Genomic DNA, 23,978 nt, shown 5'->3' on the forward strand with positions numbered 1-23,978 from the left:
ATATTTGCCCAGATGTTTCTTCCAATGAAGAGAAGAGCTTCATTGTCTCAGTCCTTTTATTTGCAGAGCCATACTTTCTCCCCCTCCTGGATAGGGACATAGTACATTTTGTCTCTAGCCTGGCATTCCCGATTGTGCCTCATTTTTTGTTCAACGTGACCAAAAGTCTCCTGCAATTACAAACATAAGTATGTGCGGAAATATTGCCCTGTGTTGGGAGCAGAAGCTTAGGCTGGTCCCGTCACTGGAACACCAAGTCACACAGGATTGTGGGTTTGCAGAGGTCAAAAATAATCTCATAGGGTGAGTACTGAATAATGGAATGCCAACTAGTATTGTACACAAAAACAATATACGGAGCTTTTAAATAAAAATCATTCTGTTCCTCACTGACGAGAGTCCGAAGCATGGAACCAATGGTCCAGTTCACGCACTCAACACCCCCATTACTAGCAGGATGGGCCATGCTTGTGCGGATGCTCCATTAACCTCATCTTCATGCTCATGTGCCTCCTTGGCACGCCGCGACAAACGATTAGACCCCCGACCGGGAGGGTACAAGCAGCCTCCCGGTATTGGGGGTCCCCTCAGAATGCCCCACGCACTCGTGCACCCCGAATCCCCACAGCCCCCACCGGCTCTGTGACGGAGCTGGCAGTCGTGTGGGTGGCTGATCTGGCCGGCCAGGGTTTAATAGTCTGCGGGGAGAGCGGGCTAAGCCTGCTCTCCCCGCAGACCCGCCAGAAGCTCTTCTCAGTGATTTTTAGGTCTAGTTGAATAAATTCCCAGGGCTTAGTAGGTTGCAGCGTTTCCCCGAATGAAGTTCTTTCTGCCCTAGCCAGAGCTTTCTTATCCTGGCAGGTGAGAAGAGACTACACCCGCTGTTTAACATCTGCTGCCATGCCAAGCAAAAAACAAAAAACAGAACTTGCCTGAAACCTGGTCAAGGGTCTTCTCATACCCTAAGTGACCCACCACATTATCAACATGCAGGTATTCGAGCACTGTCCTCTGCAAAGGAATCGGCATGATAACTTTGTCCTCATAAACCAATAGATTTGTTAAAGGACCAATCAATAAGTGCTTTTGGATGGAGTTGAACATCTCTAGGCTAGGTCACTTCAGTGAAGCTGTTGACAGACTATGCACAGCTCAGGGAAACTGTTCCTGGAAAACATCTTTCCAGGACCAGGTGGCATCTATTTTCACTGTTGCTATATGGATGAGAGCATCAGCCACTACATCGCTTGCCCGGTTTATGGTGAATCATGAAAGTGTATTCAGACAGTTTGTGGATCCACCAATAACTCTCCAGATTGTGTTTGATAAGTAGCCACTGCAAATCACTGTGGTCTCTGTACACCATGAATTAAGGGCCTTCACAACAGCCAAACCTATATTCTATTGCAGAGTACTGGGTTCCTTTTCCATTCAACTTCCAGCCCCCAAATGCTACCGGCCAGTGCCTGCCCCACTATCTGTCTGTTCTAAGGCAAAGCCCAATGCCAATTTGGAGGCATCACAGGTGACAACGAATGGGTGAGAAGGATCTGGAAATTAGAGAATCACATAATTCAGCAGACCCTCCTTTAGTGACTCAAATGCTTGCTTTTAAAAAATAATATTTTTTTTAATTAGTTTTAAAAATACAAAGATGCAAAGGTGAGGGAGAAAAATGAAAAATAAGATAAGATCAAAAGAATAGGATGCATCTCCAAACTTATAATATCCACGAATAAAAACTCAAATGCTTTCTGGTGTCCAGCATCCCAGATGAAGCTATTGGTGAGCTGGTACAAAAGTGCTGATTTTATCAGAGACGTATTTCACAAAATGTCAGTAGAATCCACAGAAACCCAGGAATCATTACACCTCTTCCAAATCTGGCCACAATTTAATCACATCCAGTTTCTGGGGACGGGATTCCAGCCCTTTCTCACTGACAATATGTCCCAGAAGGGTGATGCAGCTTCTTTCAAGCTGGCATTTATTGCCCGCCAATTTAAAGCCAGGCACCTTGAATAAGCTGAGAATCCCTTCCAACCCCAGCAAAAGTTCTGTCCACGTTTTATAAAAGCAAAAGAAATCCATCCAAATAAGTGAGGGTATCTTCAGTCTTCAACACCCTAGTAAGAGCATTAACAACCCTTTGAAAGGTACTTGGAGTATTCATATGTTCGAAAGGCATCCTGCAGAACTGAAAGAGTCCTTAGGGTGTGATGAAGGCTGTTTTTTCCTTGCCATTTGGTGCCACCTAAATCTGATGATACCCAGAGACCAGATCAAAACTGCTTTAAAAACTGACTCCTGACATTATCCAAAGTATATATTCCTAACTTTCCATGTTAGGAAGCTGGTAGCTATCCTGAACCATTTGTCTATATAGTCTTCGGTAATCAACACATATTCTCAAATCTCCATTAGGCTTCTTTATAATAACTACTGGGAAAGCCCAAGGTGATGTAGAAGGTCCTATCCATCTGTTGTTCAACATACGAGTTAACTTTAACTTCACTGGGGCCTGATATACCGAAGGAGTCTGATGTGGAGGTTGTGTCATGTCTCCCAGGCTTCAGTACAATCTTATGGGTCTCTTGATTGGGGCCTGAAAACACACTTGCATATTTCAGGAGTGTCTGTTCCAGTTGCTTTTTAGCTATGCCATCTACTGCAGCTTCTGTCAAGTCAATGCTGAGTTCTCTTACTGATGTAGCAGCTGCACAGCCCTTGACCTCTACATCTCGGAGAGGGCTCTGAGACACCTGTTACTTTAGACACTGTCCCAAATGAATGGTTCTTAGTGAGCTGCATTTCCTGCTCTGTCACATTTGGTGCTCTAACCCTAAATTCCACTTTTGGCCTGAAACAGGGTGCTGTTGAGCAACAGGCCTGGATCAATGGTGCTGAGCTCAAACCCTCCAACCGATTCTTCACCAGAATCATTTACTTTCAGGGGTATCGGGGCATGGTGTCTAGGTTTGACCAGTTTACTCAGGGCCACTACAGTCACCTAATGGGGCAGCAGGAAAATGACTTGACTAGCAAGCCAGAGGATGCCGGTTCAAACCCCCACTGGTATGTTTCCCAGACTATGGGAAACACCTATATCGGGCAGCAGCAATATAGGAAGATGCTGAAAGGCATCAACTCATACTGCGCTGGAGACGGCAATGGTAAACTCCTTCTGTATTCTACCAAAGACAACCACAGGGCTCTGTGGTTGTCCGGAGTCGACACCTACTTGATGGCACACTTTACTTGACAGGTCTCCCAACAGCCTGGAGTGTTGCTCCTGGACCACCTGATTTCCTAGCATCCATAGTCATGAGAGGTATCTGAATATTGTCCAAAAACAAATGTATTTTACTAATGCTCCAGGCATGGTCATGATTCCCCTGAATAAAATCCACACCAAGAACAACTTTACTTGAAATGTTGGCAGTGACTATAAAGGCCCAAGTAGTATTCAGAGAGCCCAAGTGCACTGGATCATTAACTGCTTCTGTTGCGGGCAGTGGCTGACCACTGGTGGTCACCAAGTTAACTCTAGCTGCATCCACTGTTGTTCCCTTCAGAGAGGGATGTTCACTATGAATGAGGTTTCCCAGTCACCAATCTTCCCTTTCACATAATAGCAGGAGCCTGGACATCCCTTCTTCAGGGCCGCCTTCTAGAAGGCATCTGTAAAAGAGAGTACAGCAGGTTCTTTCCTGCTGCTGCGGCAGTGCTCCCCCCCACCCCAACAGCCCACCCATGGTGACACAACACATATGGCCTCTGCACATGCACGGAAGCCATGTGCGTGCTGGCACTGCCGCCACAGGCAGGTTGTTTGGGGAAATGCCGCCGTAGCAGGACATTGCATGGAACAGCAGTCATGCAGGTATGGGCCTGCTGTCCCCTCTTTTAAAGGTGCTGCTCACCGCCCCACTCCCCTGTGCTGCACTCAAACCACCGAACTGGTTCATGGTTGGGTCAAACCGGCACAAACTGGTTCGTCGGACCACAAACTGGTTTGTTTATGAACCAGTGCATGAACCAGTGCACAATCTCAGTTTGTGCACATCCCTATTTTACACCTAATGTTTGCTCTCACTCATTTAATTATTTCCCATTAATATTAAAGAGTAAAAGATGAACTTTTTTCCCTGGAGTGTATAAATGGTATAGCTAATCATTTTCAACAATTATGGTAAAATAGCATTGACATTTTCAGCTCTTTAAAATTATGCAAATCACTGAGTAGCAAAGTACTGTCGTTCTTTTCTTTATTAGAACACTGCTGTTTAAAGTGGTGTGGTATGTCAAGTAGGAAAAGCGTAAGGACTTTGATTAGAATATTCCTTCTTTCCACCCCCATCCTTCCCTACAGCAGAAAACGACATGCCATCTGGTCCTCTACTGTCATTATAATGCAAAATGAAGTGCATTCCTTCTTGAAGCTATGACTGCATTTAGATTTTTCAAATGCAAAACTAAAGCAAATGTGATTCAAATTACAGCCCTCAAAAATAGGTGTGTGTGTAGCGGGCGGGGTGTGTGTGTGTGCTGTACTTGAGCAGAGAGTACTCCCACAAGACTCGCCCTAGCACTCAGAAACCTCACCCCTGTGCTGAACACACAATATTTGTCTGCAGAGACAAAAGCTGTAAGTGTGAAGAGATTATTTCCATAATTAGAGGACTGGGGTGCTGTCCCTGTGTTCAGTGCAGGGGGTGATGCTTCTAAGCATGTCAGTGTTGGGGTGGAGCTTGCATGTACACGCTCAGAATGTTGTAAGTGAATATAATGTTGCCCCCCCCCCTCGCTTTGGGAATGTCTGAAGTCAAATCATCCTGTAGTCAAATCATCCAGGTTTTCTATAGGTCACAAATACGAATACAGTATTACGAATATATATATATATATATATATATATATATATATATATATATATATGGCTCCCTGTCCCAAAAAGGGCTCACAATCTAAAAAAGAACCATAAGAGAGACACCAGCAACAGCCACTGGAGGAATGCTGTGCTGGGGATGGACAGGGCCAGCTCCTCTTCCCCTGCTAAATAAAGAGAATAATCGCCACTTCAAATAGGTGCGTCTTTGCTCAGTTAGCAAGGGACAAGTAAGCAACATCTTCTGCTTGACTATCTGGCTGATTTAGGCCTGTTTACACCTTGCAAACATGGTTTAGTCATTTTGAATTGGTTTAGTCCACTTCGGGTTCTGTGACCTCCATTTCTAGGTTTCCTAACAGCTTGACTTCTCTGAGTCCTCCCTCCCCTCTTCTGTGTCTGTTGCCTTCAATCTGGCATAGATCCAAAGTTTCTGCCACCCTTCTCCCAGCCAGTCCCAGCAGCTCCTGTGTCCCCCAAACTCTTCTCAACTACTTTCCTTGGCTCTTGGCTCTGCTCTGATTGGCAAGTTACTAAGCTTTCATGGTGTCTGATCTGTCCAGCGTCTTAGTGGGCCACAATTTATGGAGGCCTGTTCTAGAATTGAGATGTTTAACTTATTTGAAACCAGAAGTATTAGGAAATCCTTGCTTAACTACTTCAAAAAGTCCCAATTATTAGAGCTGAACTTTCATTCTTATAGCGTTACCAAATTAGTAATATTGCAGTTACTAACAAGTGGAAACACAAAGCACTGTATTTGGATGCTGCTAATGCTATCCAACACATGCATTTCCTCACAGACTGTTTGACGTATTCAATTCTAATGATTAAAAGATCTAATTTCTTTTCCAGCATGTGGGACAGATTGATTATTTTAAGTTATTTTCAATGGAAATGATAAAACAACTCTCCCCTTATCTTTTAATTTCAATTTACCTTCCAAAATTAAAAGAAAATAACCACATAATTAAACTAAAATTATCTACAACATCCCAGTCTTTCCCATTCTATACAGCTGTACTTGTGGAACGAAATCCAAGATGGTGACCAAGTGAATATGTGGACAGTGCTCTGTTTTGCAGAAGAGTAGCTTTGATGTTCAGCAGCTGGAATACATTCACAAGAGTTTGCAGTTCCCTGTTAAATCAGCCAGTATGACAGCGGTGGCCAGGGCCAGGGCCAGGGCCAGAGGTGGCGGGGGGTTGTGGCGGACAAGGCAGGAGGGTGCGGAAGAGGCCACAACTGCATCTCTTCCTCTCTCTTCTTGCCCTGTTCCAGTTTTAACATTGGACATTGTAGAACTGGAAAAGGTGCAGAAGAAGGCAACCAAGATGATCAGGGGCCTAGAGCATCTTCCTTATGAGGCAAGGCTACAACACCTGGGGCTTTTTAGTTTAGAAAAAAGAAGACTGAGGGGAGACATGATAGAGGTCTATAAAATCATGCATGGTGTGGAGAAAGTGGGTAGAGAGAAATTCTTCTCCCTCTCACATAGCACTAGAACCAAGGCTCATCCCATGAAATTGATTGGCAGGACATTTAGGAACAACAGAAGGAAATACTTTTTCACACAAAACACAACCAACTTGTGGAATTATCTACCACAAGATGTGGTGACAGCCAACAACCTGGATGGCTTTAAGAGGGGTTTGGATAATTTCATGGAGAGGAGGTATATCAACAGCTACTAGTCTGAGGGCTATAGGCCACCTCCAGCCTCAGAGGCAGCATGCCTCTGAATACCAGTTGCAGGGAAGTAAGAGCAGGAGAGAGGGCATGCCCTCAACACCTACCGGTAGGCTCCCAGTAGCATCTGGTTGGTCACTGTGTAAAACAGGATGCTGGACTAGATGGGCCTTGGGCCTGATCCAGCAGGGCTGTTCTTATGTTCTAACTTTAGCTACATGGGCTAGTCATTCACCTAGCTTCGTGGCTCAAGTTAAAGCCAGGGCAGAAGAGAGAGGAAGAGATGCAGTTCTAGGCTGTTCTGGCCCTCCTGCCCTGCCCTCTGCCTAACCCCATCAGCAGCCCCAGCCATCACTGCTTCTAGGGGCAGCAGGAAAACCATGTTCTTTACCTAAAAGATCACAAAGATGATATTTTATTTTGATGTAAACTAGTCCATTCCTGCAACATTTAATGTGTAGGAGTAGATACAGATTGTAGGAGTAGTGAATATATCTTGGAAAATGCAGCTAGAATTTTATAAAATTCTATATTTTATAATATAGAATATGTTTATATATTATTTATATGTTTATTCTATATTATAAACATAGCTTTCATTGCAAGAGTCACAGCAAAACTCCCTCTTCTCTTCAATTCTGGTCTCTTGTGGAACAAAGTGTTGGTCTACAAGGAAAGCTGTCTACCCAGTGGAGGGTGTATCATATAAGATCATGTAAGACATTGCTTTACCTCCTTGTTTCTAAAAAGAGACATCAGAATCAGTGTTCCCTCTGATATTTATCACCAGTGAGCAGAAAAAGTTTTGTTCTGGGCATCACTACCAAGGCAGTGTGCACACACATCTCTCTCTCTCTCTCTCTCTCTCTCTCTCTCTCTCTCTCTCTCTCTCTCTCACACACACACACACACACACACACACACACACACACACCAGGAATCATCTATATATTTAATCCTTGTAGACGTGCCCATCCTGATGTGTGGAGAGTGCGTCCCGGCACTCAGCTGATTGGCTGAGCCGTGGAGGTGCTGGATTGGCTGGACAGCAGTCAGCACCACTTGTGAGAGCGGTGGGCCATTTGGGGAAGCTGGCAGCAAGGCAGCTGGCCGCTTAGGGAAGTGTGCGGCTGACGGTGGCACGCTTGGGAAAGCAGGCGGGCAGGCAGCTGGCAGTGGAGGCCGGGTCGGGATGGGAAGGGGTGAAGGGGCGAAGCCCTGGTGCCCCTTGAAGGAGGCCAGGACGGGAGGGGAAGGGGCTAAGGGTGAAGCCCCAGTGCCCATTTGAGACCAGATTAGGATGGGAACAGGGAGGAAGGGCAAGAAGTGAGCCTGGGGAAGGAGGCGGGGATAGGGGGGCAGGAGGAGAGACTGGGGAAGGAGGTGGTGGGAGTGTAGAAGCAACAACCAACCAATTGAATTATCCCAACTAAGCCCCTAAAAGTAAGTAAACTACTGCACAGATGCTCTGTGGGGGTTCAGCTAGTTTTTGTAAATTTCCCCAGACCCCCAGAAATAATTAATTTTTAAACCTTTTTTTTTTTACTTCACCTCTGGTCTCTCTGGGCTGCCGAGGGTGGGGGGGGGGGAGCCGCCACCCATCCTCCTCCCTCTGTCCTCGTCTGGCTTCCTTCTCCCCCTGCCCCCAGGCCCCCATCTCTGGTCTCTCTGGGTGGCCGGAGGGGAGCTGCCACCGTGCATCTTCCTCCCTCTTTCCTCCTGTGGCTGAAGGAGGAGGCGGCAGAGGCCCAGCCAGCGGGGAGGTAGACACGGTGCTGTGCAGCCAGGGAGAGGGGGAAATGGGGCAATGCTTCCATTCCCTTCCTGGCTGGGGAAATTGGGAGCCCGGCAGTTGGGCAGTGGTGGTGGGTGCAGCAGAGACTGCCTGCCCACCAGAAATGGCTTCACAGGGGCTCGGGGGGGTTGTGCACGTGTGCACACATGTGCACCTTAGAGGGAAGCCGGATCAGGATACCAGTGCAATGCACATAAGCCCTGCCCCTTAATTAAAAGAGAGTGTTGGAGCTGTTCATTGTTAGTTATGAGGGGAAACTCCCAGATATAAGTTTCAAGCTCTGTGAGGGTTCTAGCAGAATATGTTGATAAAATGCATAGTCTATGCACAACTGGTTGCACAAGCTGTATGTCCCATCGAAGGCCTTCCACTAACAGTTGTGCAATGTCACGGAGCACCAAAACTTTGCACGGCTCTGCAAACTTTTTATGTATGCACAACTCTCTTTGTGCAAGCACAACACTAGTCTGGAAGTCACTCAGGATCTAGAGCTAAACACTGACCAAAATTGAAACCCAGTTTTAAACTTTTTTAAAGGCACAATCTAGCCTTAAGTTAAACACTTTTGTGTCCCATTGAAGGCGATGAAAGTTAAACACCTGGTTAAATATCTTCCCTTTAACTTAATAGCTCTTAAAATTGCTTAATTTTGGCAGGGTTGTGTCCTTTTTACCTTATACATGGAAGTAACCCATTATAAAATTTCATTCATAGTGGTAAAAGTGGACAGATGAGCTCATCTGAACATGAACAAATCAGGGACCAATTTCTTGTATGGAGTATATTCTTTTAGTGGTCCATCTTGCTCTTTCCATTGAAGAGCATGGAAATGCCTATTTACAGGGCACAGGTGCACAGGTATGACCATATAGCTCTGGGCTGGGAAGACGTTTGTGCATTAGCAGTGATTTGTGGTTCAGAAATCCCTGTTCAAATTCCCACTCAGTCATGAAGCTGACTAGGATCCTTGAGCCAGTCACTCTCTTTTCACAAGGTTGTTGTGAGAACAAAACGAGGACCGTAGAGAACTGCCCTCAGCTCTATGGAGAAAGGATAGAAGAAAAATATAATAAACAGAAATAAAGTAGGGATAATTAGTTGAAGTTGCCAAATGCAATGTATATTGAAACTTGAGTTATTTTTTCCAACTGTAATGGAAGCCTTCCAATATTGAAGGGGTTATGTTCAGGGAAAGTCCTGCATATGGTGAATCTGCAATACTGGAGTGCTTAACCTAACCCCCAAAATGGGCTTGGGTTCCTCATTCAGGCAGCATGAGTGGCAGAGACATTTAAAGAGTGTCCAGCCATTCATGCCGCCTCTTTAAGTCTCCCCTGCTCACCAGCTGGAAAGCAGAGAGAGTGTCCATTTAAACCTCCCCACTGATCAGCTGATCAGCAGGGGGGTTTAAAGTTTAAATGGCCACTCTCCATGCTCCTCAGCTGGTGTGCAGGAAGACTTAAAGAGGTGGCCCAAGTGACTGGGACAATTTAAATTATCAAGGGAGGGTAGAAAACTATGAATAGCCAAAACTATCTCTCTGCGATAACTAAATCAGTGTACAGGCAGGTGGACCACAAGTAAGTGAAACCATGGATACTGAATCCGCGAATATCAAGGGCCGCCTGTACATCTTTGCACCTTTGCTCTGATTTGATAGATCACTCGATACTCTGTATCTTTGCAGGTACATATTACATAGTCTGCTCTGCTTTATGGTTTATTCAACCGGTCACTGCTAACTGCAAAGAGGCACCATTTAAAGTGGTGAATCTTCTGTATTTAGCAGAGGGATACTAACTGATCCTGCTACATCCAGCATTGCATACCTCCTAGCACCTGTTGCTGCTGGTGTCTTCATATGTCTCTTTTTAGATTTGGGACCCCTTTGGGACAGGGGCAAAATAACTTCTTATTCCTTTTGTTGTGAAAACTGCTTTGTGGGCTTTTTTTTTTTTTTTGGTTGAAAAGTTTTATATAAAAATTCCAAATAAATAAAAAGTATATTAACTCATTACTTCCAGTATAAGAGCCACCTCTGAACCATTTCTGCAGAGTGCAACACTGGTGAGTGACTTTGAAAATATTTCATGAAGATAATTCAACAGGACATTCACCCACACCTAAGAAGAGCCAAATTGTTAAAACAGCTAGCTTCTCAAAAATGTTGAGCACCTAGCAGCTTTCAGTGAACCCCCTGCCTGCCTAACCATTCCATATGTTCCAGGAGAAACTGATCAAAGTGCACTTCTGTGCCACATCTATGCCCACTTATATGTCAACTAAAACCAGCAGGAAAAACTGCCAGGATTAGATCAAGGAACAGAAACCTGTAGTGCATTCGCCTGCGTGTGCATGCGCACACACACACACACACACACACACACACAGAGCGCTATTTTGCTGAACTGGCATTTTCAAGAAGAGGCCATTGCATACATTTCTATATATAAAAGCTTCCTGCTCTTGAAAGTCATGCCCAGACTTGCTCTTCAGTACCAATTTTTGGACTCTGACAAATAAAAGTCATTTGCTCCCTTACTAGTGAAATTTCATTCTCCAGGGACCTTGTTTATTTCAAGCATTTTTCATTTCAGGCTTAGCCTGCTGAGGCTGTGATTGAAACCTGAACATTAATCAAATAAAAAAGGGAGGGAAAAGAAAATTAAATAAAAGCTTTACTAGATGACTTCAGTTCCCTATACTTTAGGTCCCCCCCCCTTCTCTCTCAGGTATCTAAAGCAAAATTGGATAGAAAATAACCACTCTTTGTGTGTATTTTTTAACTAAAATCACACACACATATATATACACACACACACACACCACTGCATTTCATCTCAACAGTATTAAATTAAGTTCACTTGGGACTGTATATTATTTATTTTTTTATCAATTTATCCCCAAGACACAGTGCAATACTGATTGAAAAGTTTAGGTAAAAAATGTCAGAACAAATAGTGAAGAGAAATGTTTATCCCATCTGCTCTAGGTTTGGGGCCTGTCTTAACAACTTTTCTTCCACCTGATTTTTCCCTGACTCTACGCTGTCACCTGAGTAAATTGATTTTAAAAAGCAGGGGAGAAGGAGAAACACAATCTCTGTTCCATTAATATGTCAGAGCTACTGAATACTGAAGTTTTTGTAGAATTGTTTTCTTCAAACAGCAGCCAAAAGGTAGCTTTGCTTCTCAGTTGAGGTTTTAAGCATCACAGCTGCATTTATATCTAGTATCCATTTGCTTCCATCCAGTGGGCACAACCCCAGAGAAAGTTAAGTGTGCTTAGAGTCTACTGAAGCTCAAACAGGGTGCTTCAGTGCTTAACAATGTACTTGATTTCAATGACACTTCGGTATGCTCAGATATCTCTGGATTGCCATCTAGTATCTTTGGCACACCCTAGACATGGCGGCTTCAGTGCGCTACTAGATGTCTACTCTTCCAAGGGTTGCCTGGCTGCTCTCATCATTGAGTAAGAAAATAATGAATGTGCCATGGAGTTCACTTTTAAAGAATCCCGTGTGTAGAGCTACATTTACAAATTAGAGCCCTGAGGAGATTTAGATGTGCCTAACCCATTCCAAGTGGGTATTTAAAAAAATTAAAACACTTACAAATCCTAGATCTTTGAAGAATTTCGCTTTCATTGAATGGAAGATTGTTTTTTTAAAAAATGAAAACTTCTAAAATAAACAACCTTGCATGAAATAAAGGATTATTCATTACATAAAGTGCTGGAGACACAGAAGTTATTTCAGATACAAACATAGTGGTTGACATACTGAGGAAAATTATTCAAAGTCATCCTACTGAAATTAAAAAGAGGGTTACGATTATCTTCACATCCTTTTAATTTCAATGGGACTACTCAAGTAATTTCCCTCAGTACTATCTGTCTATCTGTTTATTTGATTTCTATACCACCCTTCCAAAAGTGGCTCAGGGCGGTTTACATTAAAACAATGTCAAACAATGCAACTGTTTGGGATTTTAGCTCCCCAAATATTGTTGATCATTGTATCACCAATGAGCACAGGGAGTTACAAGCTGATCCGTTGCCTGAAGGAAGGAAACATTGTACAATTTTATTCCCCTCCTTTGCCAAGATTAAGGCCAATGATAGCACAGTGGTTGACATACTGTGTGGTGAGTCACACAAGCAGCTGTGACTGATTCCCATTATTCCCAACTATGTTCTAACACAGAGCTTAGTATGCATGGAACAGCCCCACACCTTTAGGAGCTGTGTGCATATAGGCTCTTGAATGGCATGGAAGCAGGAAGCCCTTATCCCTCTTGGATGTGCAGCTCACTGCACAGTATGCCATCCTCACTGCCTTTCAAGTACCGTATTTATCTGAAATAAAGATGACTGTGAATTTAAGATGACCCCCTGAAAAATTAGATGTTAAATCCAGGTTACACCTGGGTTTACTCAAAAAGAACAGGACTCTGAATTTAAGATGACCTCCTGATTTGTGGTATCAAAAACCTGAAAAAACTAGGGATGTGCCAAAACAAGATTTGGCTGTCTGAATCATGGGCACTTCGCTTTAAAATCAAGGGCTTATACAGCCATTTCAAAGTGGAGGAGAGCAGGTCTGTACCTGCTCCTCTTCAGCTCATCACCATAGCCCCCATCCCGGTGCTCCCCACAGCTATGCCCATGTGCCAGTGGGGCATCTCCCAGCTGCCCCTGCATTGCACCAGCATGCACATTGTCTCTGCACATATGTGGCTGCCGCCTATGCACAGAGGTCATGTGCATGTTGGCACCATGCAGCGGCAGCTGAGAGATGTCCTGCTAGAGTGTGAGCATAGGTGGGGGGAGCACCGGGTTGGGGCAATGGTGGCAAGCGGAGGAACAAGTATGGACCTGCTCTCCTCTGCCTTAAAGTGTTGTGTAAGCCCTCAATTTTAAAGGGAAGCGCCCACGATTCAGACAGCCAAATTGCATTTTGGCACATCCCTAGGAAAAAATCCTAGTCTTGGATTCAGGTAAATACAGTACCAAAACTGTGGGTACACAGGGAGTCAATTTGAGAAATTGCTTCCCAACTAGATTTCCCTTCCTCTCTTGTTTGAAGCGGGTATTTAATGGTCAAGGATGAATGTTGTCTATTTCATAGTATCAGGAGATAATTAAGGGAAATAACTAACTAAAATTGAGCATTTTTTAAAGCCTAGTTGATTTTGATGGGCAAAACCTGTATGAGGCTCTCCACACAAGCAGTGTAGAGAGCCTAACAGGGCTTAGCCCATTCTCCCCACAGATGAGTAGGGCACCATCCCTGGGTGGTCGGATCAGCTGCCCACACGATTACCAGCTCCGTCACGGAGCCAGTAGGGGCGGCGGGGATTTCCCAGGATGCCCTGCATGGGTGCGCAGGGCATCCCTGGGAGACCCCCGAGGCCAGGAGGCTTGTTTTAGTCTCCCGGCGAGGTCTCCTCGTGAGTCGCTGCACCATGGAGCCATGCCATGGCCTCTCATGATTGGGTAAACGGGGTTAGCGGAGCTCGCACTCCACTAACCTCATTTAAGGGGAGGGGTATTTTTGGAGGCTTGCTGCTGGGAGCCGCACTGCTCCTGTTGTAGCACATGACTGGGAGGATCCGGGTTAGGCTCCCTTTGCCCGATTTCTCCTGGTCATGGGAATAACCTCTATGTGTTTCACTTCCCTGTTGAAATCAGTGAAATTTAGATTGCAATCCCATGCACATTTTGAGGGAATAAGTCCATTTAAACATAGCTGGCCTCACTTCCAAATAAACAGCTTAGACAGTTGAGCATCACCTGCTTGGAGCAAGTCCCACTGAACCCAACAGGTCTTCTGAATGAATGGGCCAGTTCTCTCGGGTGGAAAGTGGGTTGGAGAAGCATCCTATTTGGTTTCAGGAGCTGTGTGCGCTCATGTCTTGCAAAAACCCAGGAGGATGGGAAGTAATCATGTGGGAGGCAGGAGCTGGATACATGTGATTTCATCCACCCTCAATAATTCTCTGGGTACACATGATGCTGTCTGACCCAACTCAAACCTCCTACATGATCACTTCGTCTTCCTCCTAACTAGGTGTTTATAAGAACATGACCAAAAACCAGGAGTGCACACAGTTCCCAAAGCTGGGTTGGACGCTTCTCCCATCCACCTTTTGCTTGTGAAAACTGGCTAAATATGTTTTAGGATTTGGCTACAAAGTGTATTTCACTTTGATCGTGCCTTGTGTAGATTTCTAGATGCTTTGGGGTTTTGTAAATGGTGTGTCATATATCTGTCTCTTTCTCAGAACAAAATTTTAGCAAGGAAGGGTCTTTGGCTTCTGAAACAAACATGGGGGAAAATGCTCATGAATCTGTGGTTAAAGGCTAATCTTAGCCAAATGGAAGCACACACCCGACTGTGCTTGTTATGGCAAAGCGTGAGGCACGCACACACTCCAGCAATATACTGCAATGATGGTTCTTGATGAGAATAAACCAAGCACGCATATGGTTGAAAGAACTTGATTGCGATACATCAGTATTTTTCTTTAAGGGACTGCTTCAGTCAGCATCTTCTCTTTATTTACAACCTAGCTGTATAACCTCAAAATGAGCAGCAAAGTGGCAGGTGAGACAACTGTGGTACACTTGAATCTGCCAATTTCTATGATCAGATTATAAGTGCTCAGCATTTTGCTTACCCCCAATGAGATCATGGCCTAAATTGCATTCAGAAGCAAACAGAACCGGTGGTAATCCATATGAAATGTTAGGTTATGTCTCCACATTATAAGATAAGCTAGGCAATCATCACAGGAAAATTATAACATTCCAACAAAATAGCAAATTGAAATAAAATATAAGAAGGACAAGTTACTATTGGAGATTTTGGACAGCAAGCATGCCCATGTTTATAGGGATTCAACTGTAAATTCTGCATTGCTAAGTAGTCCTTTAAGCAAATTAAAACCAGAGGGGAGCAATATTTCAAAACTGTAAAGAGCTGTGGAAAGGACTCTTTAAAGGCTGTTTCATATATTATAGCAAGGCCCATGGAGGCTTATCAAGAACCCACCCTGACGCCTCTCTCAAGTCCAGGGAGCTTATTTGTTTTTATATTATCTTGTGACAACTTAGTCTCCAGGTTCTGAGAATTTATTCAGTTTTTACTTTCTGTCATGGATCAAAGATCACAATAAACTGAACTGAACTGATTTAGACCATAAAGGCAACCTGGTAGGTCTCCCAGCAAGTGCTGCAGATGCAACACGTAGTTCTGCTCTAAGACAGAAAAACTTAGACCAGGACTGCGTTCCCAAACCATATATACAGTATGTGGCTGCCAACATCAACAAATTGGAATGTGGGGCCATTGGCCTTGCTCCATGTTCTCTCAGTGATCCATCCCTAAAATATTTGCCTTTTGACTCACTATTACAGATGCCAGCCATACCTATGCTTCTTGTGATGTCCACCTAGGCTGTTAGAAAATCACAGTTCTGTGAGCAGCTCCAGAGCAGCTGGCAGAACATTTAAATAACCTATGAGTGGGAAGCAATCACAGGATCCTGACTGCAGAACAGGCAACCTACCAAGATGGAGTACTATGGGGAACACTCACACAAGAAATCCCCATCCATTTGGCTGTGCCATTTAAGCTGTGTGGAAGCTACTCATGAAAAAGCCTCAGGTAACAGGTAAAAGGCACCATAACCCTTGCAACTGATCATCCAGTCTAGAATTAATACAGTTGCAGTTGGAGGTAATTGGAGCTGATTGTTTGGAGTGAGAGGTTGGACAGAGTGTAGCAGAGAGATTGGTTTGTGTGATCTGAACAAGAGAGATTGTTCAGGGGTTTGTGTAAGACTTGATTGGTGAATGTGTTGGGACTGTGGAACTAGCAGTATATGGGGCAGTGCTCTAAACATGGGGGAGTGTTAAGCCTGGGAAAGAAACCTTGAATGTGAAAGGTGCTGAGAAGTGAAACCTGGTGACAGACAGGAAGGTCTGAGTTGATTCATTAAGTCAGCAAACCAAGCTTTATTTACTTCTGTTGCAGTTATATCACCTCCTTAAATGTTACATTTTATCAAGAAGGAAAAACTACTCAGAAAGTTAAAAAGATCAAATAAAAGAAACCTTGAGGATAGATATCAATATAAACACATACATGCATATACACGTAGAATCTGTTACAAAGAAGACTGAGATAAAAAAGTATAGGATAAAACAAAATTAAAAAGAAAGAAAAAGGAGGGACAATTAACATTGACCATTTCTGACACACCATGAGCGGATTTTAATCTCAGCCATACAGAATTTGGCTACTGAGTGCAAGACGTAAGTGTGTTGATCACAAAGAAATAAGTTTATATAAAATTCATCCGAATCGTCAGGGTATCTAAGAATGAGAGGAGCAATATATTTGGAACACAGCTCATGATAGAAAGAACAGTGCAGAAGCACATGGTCAACTGTCTCAATATTCCCATTTCCACAAAGGCACAGTCTCTCCAAATAGGGAGCTCTCCTATACCTACCCTCTAGTCCTGCAAAGGACAGCACATCCAGCCGAACCAACTGGTCAGGGCTTTTCTGTGAGCTTCCCCTGGCTGCCCTGCCTCCACCACTTCCTGGTGCCTGGCGGAGGCACTGCTGCTCCCTCTGAGACGCATGCAGCCACCTCATCCCCACCGCTCTGCCAGCTCCTCGGCTTGCCCTGGCTCCTCTATGCCACTCACTCCCACTGCTGGCACTGTGCCAGTGCTTTTGCTTCTTGTGCCCATGGTGGCAAGAGACAAGGAGGAGGAAGTGTCTGCGGTGGCAGCAGTGGAGGACAACATGAAAGGGCTCGGCGGCAGTCACAGTCAAAGGGTCCTTGGGTGAAGCATTCAAAGGGTGAAGGCAACTCACAAGTCACATGGGTTAAGCAGTCAAAAAAGCAACTCACATGCCACCACATATGATAGAAAGTCCCCACTTGCTTCTAGCACTTCCAACAATCTCCCAGGTAATTACTGTCCATCTTATTAACAGTTGCAAGGGTACTATACCAATGAAAGTACATTTTGTACCAGTTTTCTCTTAAAGTACTGTTTGCTGTGGATTTTATATTCACCTTCCATAATGCTCCCATTGTTGAAGATCAATTGTTCTATTTAAGTTTTGCATCCATTTAATCATGCAGCCTTTGATCTGTTCTGCTTCCGAGTCGTACTTCAACAGCAGTTTGTATATCAATCCCAATAAGTGATGATTGTTTTTCGTTATTAGTCCTTCGAATTTCGTTAAGTGTCTGAGGTTGCTGCCTTGTTTTTTGTATTTCTTTCTGTATAATCAAACTAATTTGTAGATATTGAAGCCACGGGGGTTCTATGAGCCATTCTGAAGTAACAGTTTGAAAGGATTTAGGTTTGACTCTTCCAATTGTTAATTTTTGCATATTATATGCCTTCTCTCTCCAAAGACTGAATGTATTAAGTTTTTCTTCTTCATGGAGAAAAATATTTAAAATGGATGGCAAAGGGGATATATCTGGACTGATTCTATTCCTGTATTTGTCCCAAACATTTAACAAGCTGTTTCTAATTGTATTGGAACCCTGAATAGTTTTATAGGTGATAACCAGCACTTTGAATTGGACCTGGAAGCAAACTGGCAACCAATGCAGTGACCACAACAAAGGTGAAACATGGACATATTTTCTGCTGCCCATAAGCAGACGGGCATTTTAGGCCAGCTGAAGCTTCCAAGTCATCTTCAAAGGCAACCCCAGGTAGAGCGCATTCCAATAGTCCAACTGAGAGGTGACGAGGGCATAAGTCAAGTTGACAGGGCCTTCCGGTTGAGGTAAGGCCACAATTGGCACGGCCAATAAATTTGTTTAGTTATTTATTATTAATTTGTATATCGCCTAACCCATATGGTTCCAGATGGTTCACATGGATAAAAACAAATAAAAGCGAAATAAAAACAAATAAAAGCAAAATAAATAACCCATTGAAACAATTAAAAACTAAAAATACTGTATTTACCTGAATCCAAGACTAGTGGGGTTTTTTTTACAATGATGTTAGAAATTGGGGGGTTGTCTTCAATTCAGCGTGCTGTTCCTTTTCAGTTAATAAAGGTGCAGTATAACCTGTATTTAACCTCTAATTTTAAAGCAGGTTATCTTAAATCCAAGGATGTCTTCTATTTGGGTAAATATGGCAATTTAAAACCATTTAAAAGTCACTGAAGGTTGTTATTACTAGCTGACATGACGGGCAGCCCTCCATTGATGGTAAGGAGCTGCTGTGGCTGCTGCATCACTTAAAAAGCAGCCCCAACTGTGTTGCTATGGGACTGCAGTAGAACGACTTAAACCCATTTCTGGGCAGCAGCATGACAATCCTTCCGTTGGAAACAATGGGGAAAGCACTGCATGGCTGCCTGGGATTGGTTTTAAGTCATTCTGTAACAGCCCCATCGCTACACTGTTGGGGTTGCCTTTTATGTTGAGCATCCCTTGTCATTTGCTGCCATCAATGGAGGGCTGCCCATCATGTTGGCCACTATTATTATTGCTATTATTGGGTGACATGATGAGGAAAATGCTGTGAATCCAGAAGCAGCAGAGACAGTGAGTTCAGGCCAAGTTTCAGCAATGACAGCAGAGTGTCTGGCTGCTTAAGCCTGCCCTCCCTCCCAATGGGCCTGTTTGGAAAGAGGGTGAAGCAAACTCAGACACTGGCCTTAGATCAGGGCCTAGTTCGTGTCAGGATGGGGTGTAGCTTCTGGCTCCTTTATAAACAGCTCCACATTGGGAGCTCTTCCTCGAGTTTCCTCTCAAGGCCTCTGTTCCAGCCTGATTCCACTTCAGCCTTTGATTTGGCATTGCTCCAAGTCCTTGCTCTTGATGTTCCCTGTTTCCAGATTCTCCTACCTTCTGCTCCCGCTTCTGTTCTAGCCCTGAATTTCTGTCCCAGCTTCCATATACCATGCATGGACTCTCCTCACCCCCCAGGCACAGTCAACCTATAATGGTGGAATACAGTTTGTAAATCTCATCTTAACGAACAAGCACTGTACAACCATTAATATGTTTTTTACTGGGACAGCAGAAAAAAAAAAGCCAAACAAACCAAAGAACAAATTACATGCTGATTATCATGTTTTTAATTCAAAGAGAAAAGAAGAAAGAGAGTTTAGATATGATTGATTTCCTCTGCTACCATTAACACATCTGACTATCAATAGAACATTTGATGATATGTATGTTTTCCCCTCACACCTCTATAGATGTTAACTTGCAGGCAGACATGTGAGGGAGTGCAAGATAATAATTTATAGAATTTTTGGTCCATTGAGCATTGGATAATTTTGATGACTTCTAAAACCCTTCAGCCTAGAAGTGCTTTATTTTCAGATCCCACTATAATTAGTTACAAAGGTTATTTGAGTAAGACGTGAAGCAAGGCTGGAAGGTTATTGTTAAATGAAATCAATTTCACCTACCCTGTTTTCTGGCTATAATATTTTCTTCTTAATCTCAATGGGGGAAAAATAAGCTATTTCAGAAAACCATTTACCCACAAACAATGACATCTGACGGTTTAGTAATTTCTTCAGTGCTTCCTAAATCTTAAAAAAAAAAAAAACTGGAGGTGACTCTTTTGTTGTTGTTTTCTAGAAGACAAATAGTCCTGTGGCATTTTACAGACTAAAGGTCTTATGCTTGTGAGTAAATGGCTTTCTGAAATACCATTTTCTCCCAGTGAGTGGGCACGTTAAGATCCAGCCAAAGGTTAAGCACTTTTAAAGCCCACTGATTTTAGTGAGAGTTCTGCATATAATTAGGGCTGAGTTGAGGAGGGTGATGTCCTTGGGAGACATTTTTGGCACTATTTAAAGCCTCCCTGCTCCACACACACCTTTTAAGTGACTTCAGGGGTTACTGTATCATGACATGCGGAAAGCATTCACTGCATCAGGCCTGGCCTGAGAAGTGGGCAAGTTGGGCAGCTATCTGGAGGGGGCACCAAGCTGAACTTGGGTTGCTGAGTATACTGTCTGCTGGGAAGAAAAAGGCAGAACCTTTCTCAGTCTGATTTCTCTCTTATGGTGAGAGGGAGAGGGCTTAGAGTTGAGGAAAGGGTGGAGGGAGAGAGGGGAGAGAAGACTAAAGAAGAAGCTGCAGAAGGCCTATGAGGCTTCAGTCAGCTCCAAGTAGTAGAGCAGGAAAAAGCTGGCAGAAAAATAATAAAGTATTTAGAGGTACTACTACTACTGATATTCAACCAAAGTTCAACCAAAGTTCTCAAAGTGGTTACCATAGAAAAATAAATACATAAATAAGATGGTCCCCTGTCCCCAAAGGGCTCACAATCTAAAAAGAAACATAAGAGAGTCACCAGCAACAGCTAATGGAGAGATGCCGTGCTGGGGTTGGATAGGGCCAGTTGCACTGGGCCCTTTACATGGGCATTGCAGGGAAAGCCTGGGAACACTACTAGCGTTTCTTACACTGTTTTGCAGTTCTGTGCAAGCCACACAATTTGGCAACAATGATAAATGAAGGGAACTTCTTGCCAGGATGCTCTCTCCTAGGGCTGGTCCTGCACTGAGTGTAGCAGAGCCATTACTCCTCCATTTGCTTGCTTTCAGTGCCATTTTTCAACAGAAGCTCTCAAAGTGATTGACATGCCAGAAGGAATGGTAACATGGTTCTGCGTCCCAGAAGGACTTAGCATCTAAAAAGACATGTGATGAGGAAGACAACAGCAGTAGCCACTGGGAGGGACACTCTGCCACTGAGGGGGACACTCTGCTGGGTAGAATGACAGTTGCTTTCGCCCTGCAAAATAAACTTTAAAAGATGCCCTTTTGCCCAGTTCAGAGGCATTTGAATACCTTTTCCCAAACATTCCCAGAATGGCTCCATGAGAACTGGCTTCCACCTCACTGCCAGGTAAATATGAACTAGGCCTAATTAATGCAGCAGGAGCTTTCATAACCGAGAACTTGCTTAATCAAATGCACTTTGTTTTATAATTCTCCTTGTCTGGTGTCGGATAGCATCTCTCCCATGTACTTCCAAGCTAATTTCATTCTACCATTTTAGTTGCTGTGGTGATATGAGCAGTCTTATACCACAAACACTAGAGCATGCTGAACAACAAAAACACCTCAGATGTTTACAGCATGCATGCATACATATTAATATTAATCCACAGTCAGAGTGCTACAGTATATAAAGTATATAATATATAGAAACAATCTATAGTATATATAGAAAAGCAGACTAAACAGGATGCAATGTAACCATGAAATGGAGTCCATGTCTACAGATGATTAGTTACAAACATCCTAAGTATGCTTCACATTCACCTTAAGTGGCACAGCGGGGAAATGCTTGACTAAGAAGCAGAAGGTGGCCGGTTCGAATCCCCACTGGTATCAGGCAGCAGCGATATAGGAAGATGCTGAAAGGCATCACCTCATACTGCACGGGAGGAGGCAATGGTAAACTCCTCCTGTATTCTACCACAGGGCTCTGTGGGTGCTAGGAGTCAAAATAGACTTGACAGCACACTTTACTTTAGGTATGATCCATATGCTGACGCATAGAACTTGGACAGTGACTCACACCGGGTCACTATTTCCACTTTGATGGATAACGATAGGAATGTCTACTGTGGGCCACTATGGATTATACATTTCCGACCCACATGATTAAAAGAGGGACACACTGAGAGAGCACCTATTGTGACGCTCATCTTGTGTGTCCCTTTATCACTTGTGTGTCGAGAGGGGTGGAACATCCAAACTGCTCCTCTACACACTCTCCAAATACTATTTGAAGCATGTGTAGAGTGGCGATTCAGATTATCTGCCCCTCATGTGTAAAGGAAGGGAGCCAAGTGAGTGTTGGAATGTCCACGAAAGATGCCAAGATGGGCACTTTCCCAGCATATCCACCTTTTCCCTGGTTCTGGAAAGCAAAGTATCATCCAAACTGGTCCTCTATGTTACAGAATTGTGTACTTAATCTACCACAGATGAGTGTTTCTGAATTATTTCAGAAACATTTCTGAATCAGAAATGTACCAGCTGGTACTCAAGTCCTAAAGCTGGGGAAATGAGGGCCAGAACTGTTGTGCTTTTCATATTAAAGATAGCCTATCAAGCCATACAAACAGTATCTTTCAGAGACACAGACATTTTCAACTCTGCACATTTCTCATGCTCCCCTTGATATGAATGAAATATCACAGAGAAGTCAACTTATCACTTAGTGGACAAACTGGCATTTCCCCCAGGAGCAGGAGGCATAGAACCAGAATGTATCAGAGAATATCAAAGACAAATCTGAAAGCTGGAATTTTTATCTTTATCTCTTGCTAAAGTCCTGACTAGCACAGGAGATAGCTGCTGAAAGGATATAAGTGATTAGTCTCTTGACCTTTCCACTACTTGCTTTCGACGACTGGTTCTCACCACTGATAATAAGAATAAGCCTTTATTTTATATGATGACTGACAGCCCACTGAAAGAGAGAGACCGAGTACACAATCTTTCAGAAGAGTAACTTCAAAATTGCCTTTAAAAAGCTGGATTTAGTAGGTTCAATAACACGAAATTAATTCAGACAATGTTACAGCCAGCTCTGTAAACATCCAACATGTTTCCTGCCAAACACTTCTATTTATCAAAAATGGTTATGTATATAGTAGCATTCGATACAGAGAGGTTTACAAAGATTTTTTTTAAGAGTGGGGAAGAAAAGCATTGAACTGAGCCAAATGTTTGTCTTTTGATTTTGCATCAAAATGTGTTCGAGAAGGAACTTTTTGGCAAACTGCTAAACAAATTGCAAAATGATCAAAATACTTTCTTCTCTTTCTGTCCAAGTCCTAGAAATCACAGCTCAAACATCATTCTGCAAAAGCCCCCAAAGAACAATATTTAAAGCTCCAGGAATTGTGCTGTCCCTAAATTACTGACAGAAGGCAAAGTTTAGGGAAGCTCCTAAGCCTTGGGAGCTTACACCCGTAACGTTTCAGCCCAAGCTCAGGGAAGCTCTTAGAACCAAATGCACTAAAACTTATTTAGAGTCCCTTTATATACTTGCCCCCATGACCCTTATGTAGTCACCCCCATGACCCATGTGACCATAGTTGTTTTGGCTCAGCTCTAAGAAGCAACCTCCAAGCATATGCTATACTTAAGAGGAGAAGAAATAGCAACAAGTAACTCAGGATGGTTCAGTTCACCAGAGGCTGAGAAGTTCCAGGACTAATTTCCAGGACTTCCCCTACCCCAGATTCTGTGTAGTTACTTTATTCTTCTCATCGTAACAAATCCTAGTTTTCTGTTTGGTTTTTGGCTGGAGTTTTCCCCAAGGAAAATCAAGAGGGCTTCAGGAAGCAGAGTTGGTGACTCCATAAGTGACTCTTGTCCTTTAGAGTCATTACCAAGCCAATCATATTGCATGGTGCAACAGGTCACCCTGACACCAAAGCAGTTGTATTGTGGATGGGATGTATAATCAAGGTCATGAAAACCTCTAACCATTTAATAGCTCATTATAATTTTTGGAAGAGCAAGAGGTTAGTCCTAGGGAATTCTGCTGGGTTAATT

This window comes from Hemicordylus capensis, chromosome 1 (genome assembly GCF_027244095.1).
Source record: "Hemicordylus capensis ecotype Gifberg chromosome 1, rHemCap1.1.pri, whole genome shotgun sequence".
Classification (NCBI taxonomy): domain Eukaryota; kingdom Metazoa; phylum Chordata; class Lepidosauria; order Squamata; family Cordylidae; genus Hemicordylus; species Hemicordylus capensis.